Genomic DNA, 13311 nt, shown 5'->3' on the forward strand with positions numbered 1-13311 from the left:
ATAGTGACTACAGCATATAAATGGTTAACACAGTCTGGGGGCTTCCTTTTTATCCCCATCGGCACCCTAAAATCATGATTGTGTGGTCCCGGTGTTTGTTATGACAATTCACGACCAAATAGCTGCCTTAGAGTTTGCTGTCTATAGTAACATGTTCAGAATTTAACGACATTTATTTGGTAAAAATACACTTTTTCGTTTCTGTTGTCACTTTGCATTAACTCCTGAAAATCACCTGAAGGGTTAATAAACTACCTGATAGAAGGTTCCAATATGTCAAGGGGTGCTGTTTTTAAAATGCTATCACTTTTAGAGGGTTTCCAATATACAAGACCTCAAAGTCACTTCAAAACTGGATAGGTCCCTAAAAAAATTAACTTTGTAAGTTTCCTTGGAAAAATTGCTGCTACATTTTTAAACCTCCTAAAATGCTAACAAGATAAAATAACAAAATTATTCCTTATTGGGGAGCTGCATTATACCCTATGGGGGAGCTGCATTGTACCCTATGAGGGGGGCAGCATTATTCCCTATGGGGGAGCTGCATTGTACCCTATGAGGGGAGAAGCATTATTCCCTATGGGGGAGCTGCATTGTACCCTATGAGGGGGGAAGCATTATTCTCTATGGGGGAAGCTGCATTATACCCTAAGAGGGGAGGCAGCATTATACCCTAAGAGGGGGTGGCATGATACCCTATGAGGGGGCTACATTATATTCTGTGGGGGGCTGCATTGTACTATATGAGGGGGCTGCATTATATTCTATGGAGGGGCTGCATTATACCCTCAGGGGGCTACATTATATTCTGGGGGGCTATATTATACTATAGGAAGGGGACTGCATTTTACCCTATGAGGGAACTACATTATATTCTATGGGGGGCTGCATTATACCTTTTGAGCGGGCTGCATTATACTCTATGAGGCTGGTTGTATTATATTCTATAGGGGCTGCATTATATTCTATGGGGGGGCTGCATTATACCTTATGAGGTGGTTGCATTATATTCCATGGGGGCTACATTATATTATATGGGGGACGGCATTATATTCTATAAGGGGGTTGCATTATACTATATGAGGGCTGCATTATATTCTGTGAAGGAGCTACATTATACTATATGAGGGGGCTACTTTATATACTATGAGGGTGCTGCATTGTACCCTATGAGGGGGCTGTTTTATATTCTATGAGGGGGGCTACCCCAACCCCTGCTACATAATTAAGACATGCACTACCTTATATTATACCCTGATATTAGCGCATTTTACCACACAGTTGGTGGACTTGTATTTATTTTTATGTTTGCTACATAGTGGGCCCCAAGAATTATTTTCTCTGGTGGGCCCAAGGTGCTCCAGTCCGACGCTGCCTACAAGACCAGGTTCATTCTTTCTGACCAAACTTCGCTTTTATGTTCCACAACATTAAATGTGCAGTGAGGCCAAGTGTGAATTTCTGTACAATAGCAACAGATTTTCCCCTTATTATACTTTTCTTTTAAAACTGACTAACAGGATTGCGATAAACTACATAAAAAAAATTACACCTGTGACATGATATATCTCTAAGCTGTGCGTGGCTGATGGCTGTAATATACATTTATTCACACCTGCAGGAGATGTGTTGGCATGGCTCGAGCTCTGGTTTCATGGATTCACTCCACGTCATAAATTCCATTCTGTTTTCAATCTTAAGGAATTCGGATTACTGCACAATCTCTCCTGAAATGGGGGCACTAATACTTTCTCTACTCTTCTGGTCAGGAATCATAGTAACTCCAACGGCCCACCATAAATGAGTGCAACTTTGGTTCAGTGGTGGAGCTCTCCCCTCGTACATACATTGTTGGTGGGGATTTAACGTGTTTTTTTTAATTCTATGTCTTTTTTTAACAGGTTTATTCTGTATAATGGTTTAATTGTGGTGGGATCGGCCTGCCTCACTTATGTGAGTCAACTCCCTGGTAGTCTTTAAAGAAAGATCTCCATTGCCTCTTCCAAATGTCCAAGATCTAAATTTAAGACACCTCAGCTCTACACTATTATAAAAAGTTCTCTTTAAATTACAAATATTTCTTCTTGAAACTCATATGATAGAAATTATTCGCCCTTACGATAGTTTCGATTGCCAAGAGGCCCATACTCTAAATAATCCAGAGAGGTTTCTCCAGTAGTTACTCATTTTTTACTGACTGTTGAGTTTGATCATTTCAGTAGATGTATTATTGTTATAGTCACAGTTTTTGACAACATAAGTCTGTGCCCCAAATCCTCTGATCTAATCTAATCAGTTACCATTTTTCAAATCTGATGTGTCACTTTGTGTGGTGATAACTTTGAAATTCTTCACAAAGGATAATAGGAAACAGATGGACCTTACAAATTATATTCCACCTTCTCTTGAATCTGACAATACTCTGTATATGGTTGTACATTACTTTCTGGGCATATGGCAGGGTTAAGAAAGGAAGGAGCGCCATTTAGCTATTTGAATGCAGATCTTGCTGGAATAGTTTGCAGGGACACTATATTGGGGCACTGTTCATGGTCATCTGGCAGCTCAAAAGATGGCCACCGCAAACAAGCTTGGCATTATCTACTCCATTTTCCAGATCCCAGGGATTGCCTTGCTCATCATCCTGCCCAATACACATGGATCAGGACTTGCACAGAGACCCATAGGCTTGGGCCACGGTGTTACATTATGTTTGGCAGTGTAAGATAGCAAGCAGAATACTCGGGTAGCCGGGTCAGAGCCAGGAGGGCAGGGAAAATACAAAAATCAAAAGATGCAAGATCAGTCAGTAAACAGGCCAGGGTCACAACAGGAAACAAATACACAAGCTTGGAGGTGAGCACAGAGGACCTAAGCAGAGGAGAATAAGGCTGTATCTGGCAGCTTCTGGAAATAAGCTGCAAGCTTTAGTAGGGTGTGGTGCTTTACAAATGGCTGAAGCAGGGAGCAGATTGCTTTAGCTGAACAGCACACACTCATACTGCCAGACTGGATGGTACTACTCGTCCCAATCACCCTAATCTTAGTGACTAGACAGAGCTCCTGTTTCCAATGTCTCCTCCATTACCAGTACCGCCTGCAGAATGAATAAAGCCACATTTCATTGAAAAATTAAAACCCATAATACATCTCCAGTGAGATGTCCCCCTCCCCTCACAAATTAACAAGAGGGAGAATTACATATAGCTAGGAAGTAATCAATACTAATAAAGACATAGAAAAGGAGTTTAAATTGTCAGCTCTTCCTAAGTAAGACCTCACAATGGAACATGTGGGAAAGTGAGAGAGAACACTTTAACTTCTTTTGAAGCAGAGGACCCCTGTAGTGTATAGGTAATTAAACAGGAAATGTCTTCTAGGGGAAAAGGGATACCAAAACTTGAGGAGAAGTGTGCTTTCCCAGGCACGTCACAGATTGTAGCCAGCCCGGCTCCAGGGTTTACATAGGAATATTGCTGAGATTACTGCAGGGAGATAGTAATTGTAGGACAGTCCCTTTTTTTTTTTTTTCCGTTATATCTCTTCAAGCCACTTTCTGTCGCAGAAAATATACTCTAATACAGTGGCCCAGATTTATTCACTAGTCTCCCTGAAGAAAAAATAAATAAAGGGTGCAGATTAAAATTGCCAAATCTGCATCAGTGGCAGTCCTGTGTGTGGCATCTGTGTCTCATTTTCTGGCACAGAAAACATACAGTCTAACAGTGGGCCTGATTTCTTGCCAATTCTCACATAAATTAAAAAAAAATAGTGGGAGATTAAGATAGGCAATTCTGCCTCATTGCCAGTGCTGTGTGTGCCATCTGTCTCTAATTTTGTGCCACAGAAAACCTAGTGTGTAATACTGGGCCAGATTTTTTTTAAATTCACCCTGGAAAAAAAAAATGGGAGATTAAGATTGGCATTTCTGCTTCGGTGCCAGTCCTGTGTGTGCCACCTGTCTCTAATTTTGTGCCACATTAAACCTAGTGTGTAACACTGGGCCAGATTTCTTTTAAATTCTCCCTGAAAAAAAAATAGTGGGAGATTAAGATTGGCATTTCTGCTTCGGTACCAGTCCTGTGTGTGCCACCTGTCTCTAATTTTGTGCCACATTAAACCTAGTGTGTAACACTGGGCCAGATTTCTTTTAAATTCTCCATGAAAAAAAAAAGGGGGAGATTAAGATTGTCATTTCTGCTTCGGTGCCAGTCCTGTGTGTGCCACCTGTCTCTAATTTTGTGCCACATTAAACCTAGTGTGTAACACTGGGCCAGATTTCTTTTAAATTCTCCCTGGAAAAAAAAAATAGTTGGAGATTAAGATTGGCATCTCTGCTTCGGTGCCAGTCCTGTGTGCGCCACCTGTCTCTAATTTTGTGCCACATTAAACCTAGTGTGTAACACTGGGCCAGATTTCTTTTAAATTCTCCCTGAAAAAAAAAATAGTGGGAGATTAAGATTGGCATTTCTGCTTCAGTGCCAGTCCTGTGTGTGCCACCTGTCTCTAATTTTGTGCCACATTAAACCTAGTGTGTAACACTGGGCCAGATTTCTTTTAAATTCTCCCTGGAAAAAAAAATAGTGGGAGATTAAGATTGGCAATTCTGCCTCATTGCCAGTGCTGTGTGTGGCATCTGTCTCTAATTTAGTGCCACGGAAAACCTAGTGTGTAATACTAGGCCAGATTTTTTTTAAATTCTCCCTGAAAAAAAAAATAGTGGGAGATTAAGATTGGCATTTCTGCTTCGGTGCCAGTCCTGTGTGTGCCACCTGTCTCTAATTTTGTGCCACATTAAACCTAGTGTGTAACACTGGGCCAGATTTCTTTTAAATTCTCCCTGGAAAAAAAAATAGTGGGAGATTAAGATTGGCATTTCTGCTTCGGTGCCAGTCCTGTGTGTGCCACCAGTCTCTAATTTTGTGCCACATTAAACCTAGTGTGTAACACTGGGCCAGATTTCTTTTAAATTCTCCCTGGAAAAAAAAATTGTGGGAGATTAAGATTGGCATTTCTGCTTCAGTGCCAGTCCTGTGTGTGGCATCTGTCTCTAATTTTGTGCCACAGAACATATACTGTTTAAGAGTGGGCCACATTTCTTCAATATCCTCCCAGAAAAAATAAAAAGGGGGAGATTTTAATTGGTAGTGTCTGCATCAGGGTCAGTCCTGTTAGTGGCATATCTGTCTGCCACTGAAGCTGTGTACTGTTATACATTGGGCCTGATTTTCCCTGCAGTCTCACCCACCTATAAAGGGATATATAAATCCAACAGAAGTTTGAGTTCATCTTGTAACTGGTTTTACAGTAACAAATACCGTTAGTTTGGTTACGTTTTTCAAACAATGAGGAAGTCTGGTGGAAGAGGTCGTGGCCGTGGGCGGTCATTGCCAGCTGGTAATGATGGTAGTGGTGGTGGAGCATCAGGTCGTCCTGGGAAAAGCAATATAGCACCTAAGTCTCGAATTGTTGAGCCAGGTTCGTCGTCTGGCACACAAGGCCTCGAACGCTCCCTTTTCTGGGAGTAGGAAAACCGCTCTTAAAGCCGGAGCAGCAAGAACAAGTTTTGGCTTTCCTTGCTGACTCAGCCTCTAGCTCTTTCGCCTCCTCTTCTGAAACTGCAAAATGTAAAAGCAGCACGTCGTTAGTGGATGTTCACGGTCAGGGACAAGTCGCTTCCTTGTCTTCTTCACCAAGAACAGCAGGGAAGGATGCGTCAGGCGACACAACGGGTTACTCCATGGAGCTCTTTACACATACCATTCCTGGGTTAGAAAGTGAAACAGTTAACAGGCCATGCCCATTACAAGTTGAGTCGGACATGGAGTGCACAGATGCACAGCCACAGCCAGATTACTATGCTGTTCCTTTGACTCAGACCAGAACATTGCCCTCGCAGTGTACTGATCCAGAATCAGACCCTGATGAGACTATGGTGCCCCGTCACGAACGCTATACCACCGGCTTACACGGTGACACAGACGAAGTTGCACACGAGATAGAAGAGGAGGTCATAGATGACCCAGTTGTTGACCCCAATTGGCAGCCATTGGGGGAACAGGGTGCAGGCCGCAGTAGCTCTGAAGCGGAGGAGGAGGAGCTGCAGCAGGCATCAACATCGCAACAGGTTCCATCTGCCGGGCCCGTATCTGGCCAGAAACGCGTGGCAAAACCAAAACCAGTTGTAGGACAGCGTGGCCATCCAGTTAAAGAAGCTCAGTCTGCAATTCCTGAAAAGGTATCCGATAGTAGAAAGAGTGCAGTCTGGCATTTTTTTTAAACAACATCCAAATGATCAGCGCAAAGTCATCTGTCAAAAATGTTCAACTACCTTAAGCAGAGGTCAGAATCTTAAATGTCTAAATACAAGCTGCATGCGTAGACATTTAACCACCATGTATTTGCAAGCCTGGACTAACTACCAAACGTCCCTTAAGGTTGTAGCACCCTCGGCCAATGAAGCTAGTCAGCAACACTACATCCCTTCCCTCACTGTAAGCACACCATTTCCCGCACCACCTGCAGTAAATGTGAAGGTTTCGTCGCCAGGTCAAAGCAGCCAGGGAATCACCAGGTTCATGGTAGGAAACACTTCATGTAGGGCACCAGCAAGAATACCATCTCCAACCCTCTCTCAGTCTGCCATGTCCACCGGCACCCCCGCTAGTTCCCCGATCTGCAGCTCTCCAGTCCAGCTCACCCTACATGAGACTCTCGTTAGGAAAAGGAAGTACTCATCCTCGCATCCGCGTACACAGGGTTTGGACGCCCACATTGCTAGACTAATCTCATTAGAGATGAAGCCCTACCGGTTAGTTGAAAGCGAAGCTTTCAAAGCCCTGATGGACTACGCTGTACCACGCTACGAGCTACCCAGTCGACACTTCTTTTCTAGAAAAGCCATCCCAGCCCTCCACCAGCATGTAAAAGACCGCATCGTCCATGCACTCAGGCAATCTGTGAGTACAAAGGTGCACCTGACAACAGATGCATGGACCAGTAGGCATGGCCAGGGACGTTACGTGTCCATCACGGCACACTGGGTTAATGTGGTGGATGCAGGGTCCACAGGGGACAGCAATATTGGGACAGTTCTGCCTAGCCCACGGTCTAGGAAACAGTTGGCTGTAGGCGTTCGCCCCCCCCCCCCTCCTCCTCCTCGTCCTCCTGCAGAAGCGAGAGCTCGTCCACAGACCGCAGTTGCACGACCACTCCATCCGCAGCTGCCACTGTTGCACACGAGGTGTCCCATTATGGGACAACTAGTGGCAAGCGTCAGCAGGCTGTATTGGCAATTAAGTGTTTGGGCGACAACAGACACACCGCGGAAGTTCTGTCCGAGTTCTTGCAGAACGAAACTCAGTCATGGCTGGGCACTGTACATCTTGAGGCAGGCAAGGTAGTGAGTGATAACGGAAGGAATTTTATGGCTGCCATAGCCCTTTCACAACTGAAACACATTCCTTGCCTGGCTCACACCTTAAACCTGGTGGTGCAGTGCTTCCCAAAAAGTTATCCGGGGTTACCCAACCTGCTCCTCAAAGTGCGCAGACTTTGCGCGCATATCCGTCGTTCGCCCGTACACTCCAGCCGTATGCAGAACCATCAGCGGTCTTTGAACCTTCCCCAGCATCGCCTAATCATCGACGTTGCAACAAGGTGGAACTCCACACTGCACATGCTTCAGAGACTGCGAACAGAGGCGTGCTGTTATGTATTTGTGAGAGGATACACATACACGGGCAGGCAGTTGGATGCCAGACATGGAGTTGTCAGGTGTGCAGTGGTCAAAGGTACAAGACCTGTGTCAAGTCCTTCAGTGTTTTGAGGAATGCACATGACTGGTTAGTGCAGACAACGCCATAATAAGCATGAGCATCCCCCTAATGCGTCTGCTGATGCAAAGTTTGACGCACATAAAGGAGCAGGCGTCTGCAGCCGAGGAAGAGGAAAGCCTTGATGACAGTCAGCCATTGTCTGGTCAGGGCAGTCTACAGGACGAGATAACAGGCGAAGAGGAGGAGGACGAGGAGGATGATGGGGATGAGTATTTTTTGAATGAGGAAGCTTCTCCAGGGCCAATAGAAACTTGGCGTTGCAAGGCCGGGTTCAGATTTTTTGAGGGAGACAAGTGACGTAGATTTGCCTGAAACTGCCCCTCAACCCAGCACAACCGCAGATTTCACAACTGGAACTTTGGCCCACATGGCAGATTATGCCTTACGTATCCTCAAAAGGGACCCACGCATTATTAAAATGATGACCGATGACGATTACTGGTTGGCCTGCCTCCTTGATCCTCGCTATAAAGGCAAATTACAAAATATCATGCCACATGAGAACCTCGAACAAATATTAGGAACCAAACAAGCAAGTCTTGTAGACAGTTTGATTCAGGCATTCCCAGCACACAGCGCCGGTGATGGTTCTCACACGAGGTGCAGGGGACAACAGGGCAGAGGTGTTAGAGGTGCACAAATCAGAAGTGGCGTTGGACAGAGGGTTTTTCTGACCAGGTTGTGGAGTGATTTCACAATGACCGCAGACAGGACAGGTACTGCAGCATCAATTCAAAGTGACAGAAGACAACATTTTTCCAGTATGGTTACTAACTATTTTTCATCCCTTATCGATGTTCTCCCTCAACCGTCATTCCCATTTGATTACTGGGCATCCAAAATAGACACCTGGCCTGAATTGGCAGAATATGCATTGCAGGAGCTTGCTTGCCCAGCAGCTAGTGTGCTATCAGAAAGAGTATTCAGTGCTGCTCGTTCAATATTGACCGAAAAAAGGACTCGTCTGGCTACCCAAAATGTTGATGATCTAACCTTCATTAAAATGAACCAATTATGGATTTCGAATTATTTTGCCCCACCTTTCCCGGCTGACACCTAGCTTTCCTATAAAAAGGTCTTGCTTGTGGACTGGTCTTACTGACTGTTCCAATCTCTTAATCTGCAGCAGCTGTTTGTCCAGCATGCGACATGTTTACACCTCCCTAAATGGGCAAACTCCCCCCACAGGGCCGTGGTCTCGCCACTTGGCGCAAGCACCCCTGAGAGTGCCATTTGTCTGAAGAGGTGGGTGTGCCCGCTTTTGGTCGACGGCACTGCCACTGGGTCCCTCATAGTACAATAAAGTGTCTCTGGCGGTGGTGGTGCGCACCCAACATCAGACACACCGTTGTAACATGAAGGGCCCTGGGCCTGTACCGCCGGCCACAAGAGAGTTTCCCCCCCCAGCTCAAACAGTGCTCTACCACTTGCAAAATTATCTCTCACAGCTCCACCAATGTTTAGTCTATGCGCTGACATCCTTCAATGCCTGGCACTGACAATACCAATTTGTTGACATGTATGATGCTAGTTAAAATAGTCAGGGTCAGTGTCCTATATTGACACCAGTAAATACTTAGCGGCGCCAAATTACTATGTCTGAAACTCAGCAGAGGAACCCACCCCTATACCTAAGTATGCCACCCTTTTGTTTTTTGGTTTAGTTGTTTTGCGAGACATTAACATCTATTTATTTTTTGGGAGTTCTAACTGTGTCAGACACTCCTTCCAATCGTCCTCCGCTGACCACACCAATGCTGCCTGTGTACCCCTGCAAGATAATTCGAACTGCATTGAGCCTAATTTTTTTTATTTTAGGCCTACTAAGTCTGTCTGCGGTCCCTCCTTCCAATTGTCCTCCGCTGACCACACCAATGCTGCCTGTGTACCCCTGCAAGATAATTTGAACTGCATTGAGCCTAAGTTTTTTATATTTTAGGCCTACTAAGTCTGTCTGCGGTCCCTCCTTCCAATAGTCCTCCGCTGACCACACCAATGCTGCCTGTGTACCCCTGGAACCTATTTAAAAGTGCATAGAGCCTACTTTTTTTATTGTAGGCCTACTAAGTCTGTCTGCGGTCCCTCCTTCCAATTGTCCTCCGCTGACCACACCAATGCTGCCTGTGTACCCCTGCAAGATAATTTGAACTGCATTGAGCCTAAGTTTTTTTTATTTTAGGCCTACTAAGTCTGTCTGCGGTCCTTCCTTCCAATAGTCCTCCGCTGACCACACCAATGCTGCCTGTGCTAGGAGTCGAGTTTCCTCTGCTGCACAGGGGGAATCTCGATCCGTCTCCGCTGCGGTCTCCCATTCTCCTCCAGCCGCAGTGGAGCCTGCTCAGCAGGGATGTCGATCCCAGCGTCTCGCTCAGTCTGACTCTGTGAGAAGAGTTACTGCTGCTTCTCCGGCTTCTGCCTGTAAAGCCTATACTGGTCAGCAGCGAGTGGACTTCTCTGGGACTAAGTCCTTGTCTGCGCACACTGAGCATGCCCAGGGCAAGATCTCCCGTTGGAGATCGAGGGTCATGTGCTCAGACTCTGCAGCGCATTCTATTGGTCCTCTTGGCAGGTCTTGGAAGGGCAAAGTTTCTGTGGCCGCTTCCTGTCCTGCAACTATATAAACTGCGCATGACCGCACGGCCATGCGCTAGTGTACAATTTAATACGTGTGTTTGTTGTGAGTGCAAGTCGTTCTTTAAATACCCCTACCCTATTGTATGACTGTTCGCGTATGGAGTATGGCTGCTATCTAGCGCCCGACTTATCACTCAACATGTCACACACGTGTCAGCGTCTACTGCTGTGACCGCCAGTGCGGTGCCACGCGCCTGTGTGCGCTTCCTGACCCACGTCTGGGTGCTTAGTGGTGCCTGCCAGCACGGCACAGTTTGCACTTCGGTGCCTTAATTATATTATTCCTTTCACACCCAGTAGCGGTGTAGTGCCAGCAAGGGTCTAATCGGACTACAATCCCTGTTGGGGTTTAGTTCGCTGACCACTTGCTCGCGCTCTATGTGCGGTACCGCGGTCCTGTGACGCAACAGGATCGCTTTCTTCACGCTGGGTGAGGTTTAACCCACGCGTGTATACTTTTGAATACCGCCATATTGTCTGTCATTTCCTAGCAGCAGGTTTCACCTGCACGGTGGACCCCGGACTGCGAACGCATCTATATCATCTCTCTTGGTGCGTTCCGCCAGTCCTTACAGCCTGTGTACCCCTGGAACCTATTTAAAAGTGCATAGAGCCTACTTTTTTTATTGTAGGCCTACTAAGTCTGTCTGCGGTCCATCCTTCCATTTGTCCTCCGCTGAGCACACCAATGCTGACCGTGTACCCATGTACCTTTTTTTCAACCTGCAGTGAGCCAACTTTGTGGTGTAAGGCCTACTAGCAGTGTCTGTCTGCGCCACTTAATACAGCTGTTCTAAAAAAAAAAAAAGGCTGGTTTTCAGCCTGTCAGAATTATAAAACTGCATTGGGGCCACAAGTTTCGTTGTGGTCTACAAACTGATTCTTCCGCTCCAAGGTGTTCTCCTGGTTGCCTTTCCTGAGCTTCAATCTTCAGGCTCTTGTTAAATAGTTTTTTAATGGAACAACTGCAGTGGGGCTAATAGTTGGGCTGGGGCTTACTACCAGTGTCTGCCGCTCCAAGGTGTTCTCCTGGTTGCCTTTCCTGAGCTTCAATCTTCAGGCTCTTGTTAAATAGTTTTTTAATGGAACAACTGCAGTGGGGCTACTAATTTTACTAGTTTGGTTGGGGCCTACAACCAGTGTCTGCCGCTCCAAGGTGTTCTCCTGGTTGCCTTTTCTGAGCTTCAATCTTCAGGCTCTTGTTAAATAGTTTTTTAATCGAACAACTGCAGTGGGGCTACTAGTTGTGTTGGGGCCTACTACCAGTGTCTGCCGCTCCAAGGTGTTCTCCTGGTTGCCTTCCCTGAGCTTCAATCTTCAGGCTCTTGTTAAATAGTTTTTTAATGGAACAACTGCAGTGGGGCTACTAGTTTGATTGTGGCCTACTACCAGTGTCTGCCGCTCCAAGGTGTTCTCCTGGTTGCCTTTTCTGAGCTTCAATCTTCAGGCTCTTGTTAAATAGTTTTTTAATGGAACAACTGCAGTGGGGCTACTAGTTGGGTTGGGGCCTACTACCAGTGTCTGCCGCTCCAAGGTGTTCTCCTGGTTGCCTTTCCTGAGCTTCAATCTTCAGGCTCTTGTTAAATAGTTTTTTAATGGAACAACTGCAGTGGGGCTACTAGTTTTACTAGTTTGGTTGGGGCCTACTACCAGTGTCTGCCGCTCCAAGGTGTTCTCCTGGTTGCCTTTTCTGAGCTTCAATCTTCAGGCTCTTGTTAAATAGTTTTTTAATCGAACAACTGCAGTGGGGCTACTAGTTGGGTTGGGGCCTACTACCAGTGTCTGCCGCTCCAAGGTGTTCTCCTGGTTGCCTTCCCTGAGCTTCAATCTTCAGGCTCTTGTTAAATAGTTTTTTAATGCAACAACTGCAGTGGGGCTACTAGTTTGATTGTGGCCTACTACCAGTGTCTGCCGCTCCAAGGTGTTCTCCTGGTTGCCTTTTCTGAGCTTCAATCTTCAGGCTCTTGTTAAATAGTTTTTTAATGGAACAACTGCAGTGAGGCTACTAGTTTGGTTGGGGCCTACTACCAGTGTCTGCCGCTCTAAGGTGTTCTCCTGGTTGCCTTTCCTGAGCTTCAATCTTCAGGCTCTTGTTAAATAGTTTTTTAATGGAACAACTGCAGTGGGGCTACTAGTTGGGTTGGGGCCTACTACCAGTGTCTGCCGCTCCAAGGTGTTCTCCTGGTTGCCTTTCCTGAGCTTCAATCTTCAGGCTCTTGTTAAATAGTTTTTTAATGGAACAACTGCAGTGGGGCTACTAGTTGGGTTGGGGCCTACTACCAGTGTCTGCCGCTCCAAGGTGTTCTCCTGGTTGCCTTTCCTGAGCTTCAATCTTCAGGCTCTTGTTAAATAGTTTCTTAATGGAACAACTGCAGTGGGCCTACTAGTTGGGTTGGGGCCTACTACCAGTGTCTGCCGCTCCAAGGTGTTCTCCTGGTTGCCTTTCCTGAGCTTCAATCTTCAGGCTCTTGTTAAATATTTTTTTAATGGAACAACTGCAGTGGGGCTACTAGTTTGGTTGGGGCCTACTACCAGTGCTTGCCGCTCCAAGGTGTTCTCCTGGTTGCCTTTCCTGAGCTTCAATCTTCAGGCTCTTGTTAAATAGTTTTTTAATTGAACAACTGCAGTGGGGCTACTAGTTGGTTTGGGGCCTACTACCAGTGTCTGCCGCTCCAAGGTGTTCTCCTGGTTGCCTTTCCTGAGCTTCAATCTTCAGGCTCTATTTAAATAGTTTTTTAATGGAACAACTGCAGTGGGGCTACTAGTTTGGTTGGGGCCTACTACCAGTGTCTGCCGCTCCAAGGTGTTCTCCTGGTTGCCTTTCCTAAGCTTCAATCTT

The 13311-nt window shown here is 46.0% G+C and overlaps 1 protein-coding gene across 1 annotated transcript in view; it reads left to right on the plus strand.

Annotated features, from left to right (window-relative positions):
* Positions 1-13311, plus strand: part of LOC138663653 (zinc finger protein 773-like) — a 67161-nt gene that overhangs the window by 26971 nt on the left and 26879 nt on the right. The window lies entirely within an intron of this gene.

This window comes from Ranitomeya imitator, chromosome 2, assembly GCF_032444005.1.
Source record: "Ranitomeya imitator isolate aRanImi1 chromosome 2, aRanImi1.pri, whole genome shotgun sequence".
NCBI lineage: Eukaryota > Metazoa > Chordata > Amphibia > Anura > Dendrobatidae > Ranitomeya > Ranitomeya imitator.